General features: G+C 45.2%; 1 pseudogene; it reads left to right on the top strand.

Annotated features, from left to right (window-relative positions):
• Window positions 1-242: 242 nt before the first annotated feature.
• LOC127694426 (olfactory receptor 2T33-like) lies at window positions 243-1,171 on the top strand (annotated as a pseudogene).
• The last annotated feature ends 3,692 nt before the right edge of the window (window positions 1,172-4,863 follow it).

Here is a 4,863-nt window from a genome sequence, read left to right as displayed (position 1 = left end):
AAATATTCCATCATTTGGTTCCAAGTCAATTAAAAAAATCATTCTCAGATCAGGTATGTTGGCATATGCCTTCAATCCCACTGGGGAGGCAGAGGCACGTGGATCACTGTGAGTTAAAGGCCAAGGCCAGCCTGGTCTACAAAAGTAGTTCCAGGATAGCCTATCTCAAAAAAAAAAAAAAAAAAAAAAAAAAAAAAAAAAAAAGGCAAGCATCCTTCTGTCTTTCAGGTTTGACCAAGGCTATGAAGTCTCCTAGTAACATCACAGAGGTGGACTTCATTCTTCTCTGACTCTTCAGTCACACACACGCCCACTTGTTCCTGCTTTCTGTTGTGTTAGTAATGTTCACCACCTCCCTGATGGGCAACACTCTCATGATCCTTCTCATCTGCAGGGACCCCAGGCTCCACACGCCCATGTACTTCCTTCTCCGCCAGCTCTCCCTCATGGACATGATGCTAGTCTCCACCATCGTCCCCAAGATGGCAGCCAACTATTTGATGAGCACTAGTGCCATTTCCCCTGCAGGCTGTGGCTCCCAGATCTTCCTCTTCCTCACTTTGGCAGGGGGTGAGTGCTTCCTCCTGGCGGCCATGTCTTATGACCCTACATAGCCATATGTTATCCCCTGCGCTACCATGTCCTCATGAGCCCCAAGTTGTGTGCATACCTGACAGTGGGGTCCTGGCTCCTGGGAGCTGCTGATGGGCTGATGCAGGCGGGCACCATCCTGAGTTTCCCCTTCTGCCACTCTCGGACAATCAACCACTTCTTCTGTGAGGCGCCTTCTCTGGTGCGCCTCTCCTGCGCCGATACCAAAGCCTTTGAGTTATTCATGTTCGTCTGCTGCATCTTGATGCTCCTCATCCCGCTCGCCCTCATCCTGGCTTCCTACTCCCTCATCCTGGCCGCTGTGCTCCGCATGCGATCCTCTGCAGCCCGGAAGAAAGCGTTCGCCACCTGCTCTTCGCACCTGGCAGTGGTGGGGTTGTTCTATGGGGCCATCATCTTCATCTACATGAGACCCAAGTCCCACCAGCCGGGCAAGAGTGACAAAGTGGTGTCTGCCTTCTACACCATCTTCACATCGGTCCTGAACCCTCTCATATACAGTGTGAGAAACAAGGAGGTCAAGGGAGCCCTGAGGAAGTGGCTGCAGAAGACAAGGTGATAAATGAGCCGAGAGAAGTGGAAGTCAGTTTGCTCCCTGTTAGCCACTGTGTTACCTTTTAAATAGGGTCTTAGAGATGGGAGCCAGGCCTGTTAATCTTGATTTTAATCATGTAACTCAGTTTTTGTCATAGGATGGACAACGTAAAGAGAAATACGAATAAATAGATAATAATTTTATAAACATAGGGCTGAATTTATTGTTATTAAGTATATTGTACATGAAGGGTAATCAATAATTCTTGTTAAACATGAAACATAATTACATAAACCATATGTCAAAATGTTTCAGGGGGACTAATCTGAGACTATTTAGAAGTTAAAAAATTCATTCAAAGGAGATGAGCAGAAAGAAGTCATCACTTAAAAATAGCTATATTTAACATTTTAAACAACAAAACAAATACCACTTCCTAAAAAATAAGTTGAGCTAAGTAACATTGCCAAATTTCTGTTTAAGAGTGTTTAAAGATGATATCTTTAAGAAGTGATTAGGCCTAAGGGTTCCACTCTCAGGACAGGAGGGTGTTCATGCCATGATAAAAGTGTGGGTTAGCTCAGCATGGTGGCAAACACCTGTGATCTCAGCATGTGGGAAGCTGATGCAGGAGAATTGTACGTTTGAGGGTGGCCTGGATTACATAAGACCCTGTCTCAAATGATAAAATGAAATAATAGTGAGACTGACTCTTTCCACATAAAACAAACAAACAAAACTAATAAACAAACAAAAAAGCCACAATCCAAAACCAACTCACCACAGAAGGAATAATAGGTGATTTATTCGGCAGCCAACAATGAGTGACCATGGCCTGTTCAGGTTTAATTTACCCAAATCCCACATTCCATCATGGTGCCAGCCTCAGGAGGTTTTTATAATAATAGGATAAAGACAATACAGACATCAAGACACTCTTCAAACATTTTGGGGAAGGGGTGTGTAGGCAGCCTAGAGTGAGGAAGGCACACCTCAGATAGAGGATCGCATGCTGTCTTTGAATTCTTGGCCCTTTGGCTGTTGGAAGCTAGTGCTCTGCCTATCCCTATGGATTTGCTTGGCAGTCACCAACACATTGGATCACATGCAGAGGATGACTAAAGACTGCCAAAGGGAGTTTGTTCCTGTACTTGCAACTTTCCGATGTCTCCAAAACCACTGACACACTAGTCAACGGTCTCAAAAGCTCAGTCCACTCCAAGAACTTTCATTGCCAGCCCCCTCTTGCCATTCCTTATTCTTCTACTTTCTGTCACATGATAGGGAAACAGGCCCCTGACAAGGGCCTTGAGTTTGTTAGGACCCTTGAGTTTGACTTCCCCATTTCAAAACACTGAAAATTACTGTTCCTTATTGGGTACACTAGACTTGGTATTCTGCTGCAGCCTCACAGAATGGCAGGGACACTAAGTCCAGGTGGATTTCTGGACACAACAGAGTCTAAGGATAGGAAGGAAAGCAGGAAACCCAGTCCCCTCCCAGAGGCAAACATCACAGTCCATCACCTTGTTGACTGCTCTGAGTCAATTTTCAGTCTCAGAGCTTGCCATAGGACAGACAGACAAGTGTCCTCAAAGATGGGTCCACAAGGGAGGCTCCACAGTTTGTATGGTATATGTATTGCAGTGTACCAATTTTTCTACCAAAGGACTCACAGAATTCAACAACGCAAAGGAACACTGTGTGAGCCACATCTTTGAATCTGATGAGAACTATTGGCAGCAGAGTGTGAGCTGACCTGGGGCCACTCTTACTAAAGGCAGACCTAAACATTTTTACATCCCCTTCCTGTCCCCAAAGTGGAAAACCTTTCTCTCCTGCACCTTTAACACTCTTACTGAACTCAGGGCATGCCATGAGTAAAACCATGCACTTAGTGTGTGAATACCAATTGGATTCCAACCTTCCTCTGGAGTTGATGCTCTCGGGAACCCCTCTATTAGGTGGACTACTGGCTTTTGTTCTTATCTGGTTTTATTATCTGTCTTCGCTGTGCACTAATAAAGCACCCTCCTCCATGTTCTATGGAAGTGTCTTATGAGGACTATCTGCATTTCTGGGGTGGGTACTGCATATCACACACACACACACACACACACACACACACACACACACGCACACATACACACACACACACACACACACACACACCAATTTTAGTACTTGAAGTCTGGCTCCAGAGCTGTTCAGTTATATTGGATTTTGGCAATGCATACCTGAGTCCTCTCAAGGTATTTTTTTTCTTGTTGGACAACATGCTAATATCAAGATCACAGTACATCCCTGGGAGCAAACCACAGCTAGTTTTCCACACAGTGACCCTAAAGCAGAAGAGTGTTCTGCATGGCTCTCAGAGCCTGTGCCACAACTTTCTCAGGAGCTAGGCGGCATTAGGCTGGGACAGCACTCTTCATTTTTCAACTTTTGCTCCATTCTGCATGATTCTGCTTTAGGCAGTGATCCTAACAGGTCTTCCAGTCACCTTCCCAGATGTCCACCCCTCCTGTGTATTCTCCAGGAATCCCAGGAAAGTCTGAATGAGGTGTGGATCAGTAGAGTATGTATCCCTCCTGTGTTCAAAATGGGTGGCCTAGGCCCTTTGGCTGTGTCTTTTGAAAGACACAGTCCATCTTCAGGATGGGTGGTATTGCTTCTCTCTCTTAGCGGGTTTTAAGGATATAAACACAGTGTATGTATGTGTGTACAGTCCCAACAATTGGGCAGTGGAGGTAGAAGGACTAGGAGATCAAGTCCAACATGTGCTACTAAGCTAGTTTGAGGTCATCCTGAGCTACATAACACTCGGCTAAATATAAATAAGTGATCCTGCCTCCATTTTCACTCCTGGTCAGAAAGGACAAGCAGCCCCAGGCAGTGAGATATCACAAGTTTAAGAACTCTGGGGGTGCAGACCATCCGGATGCTACCTGCGCCCAGGACCTGGGCAGAGTAGCGGTTCGTCTGTGTGCCAGCCAGGCGTGCGTCCTTTGCCCTGCAATGTAGTTGGCGCTTGGAGGGCATCCCTGCCACAATCTTCACTCCCTAACAGAGCTAATGGGCAGCACCAGGTTCACAGAGACAACCTGAGTATAACATTGCTTGAGGCAGGACACACCAGGGCTCCAACAGCACCCAAGAGGAGGGCAGCACATCAGCAATCTGTGCCAGGGAAAACCCAGTCACCTAGTAGTGCAGAAATAGCCTAATGGGCTCATAGGAGGTTCAAGCACCGGCCAGTGACAACATTACCAACTAACACCAGAGATAGCCACATGGCAAAAGGCAAATGTAGGAATGTTACTGACAGAAATCAAGGCAATATGGCAGCATCTGAACCCAATTCTCTGGACATGATGCTGTTAGAGGAACACAAGAAGGACATAAATAAATTTCTTAAAGATACAGGAGAGAATGGATCAAAAGTTGGAAGCCCTTACAATGAAAACACAAAAATCATTTAAAGAAATTCAGGAAAATATGGGTCAAAAGATAGAAGCCAATAAGGAAAAAATGCAAAAAATCACTTAAAGAAATACAGGAGAACTTGGGTCAACAGGCAGATGTCATGAAAGAGGAAACACAAAAATCTCTTAAAGAATTACAGGAAAACACAAACAAGCAAGTGAAGGAACTGAGCAAAACCATCCATGATCTAAAAACAGAAGTAGAAACAACTAAAAAATCACAAAGGGAGA

Source organism: Apodemus sylvaticus, chromosome 10 (assembly GCF_947179515.1).
Source record: "Apodemus sylvaticus chromosome 10, mApoSyl1.1, whole genome shotgun sequence".
Taxonomy (NCBI): domain Eukaryota; kingdom Metazoa; phylum Chordata; class Mammalia; order Rodentia; family Muridae; genus Apodemus; species Apodemus sylvaticus.
This window is presented reverse-complemented; position numbering and strand designations above follow the sequence as displayed.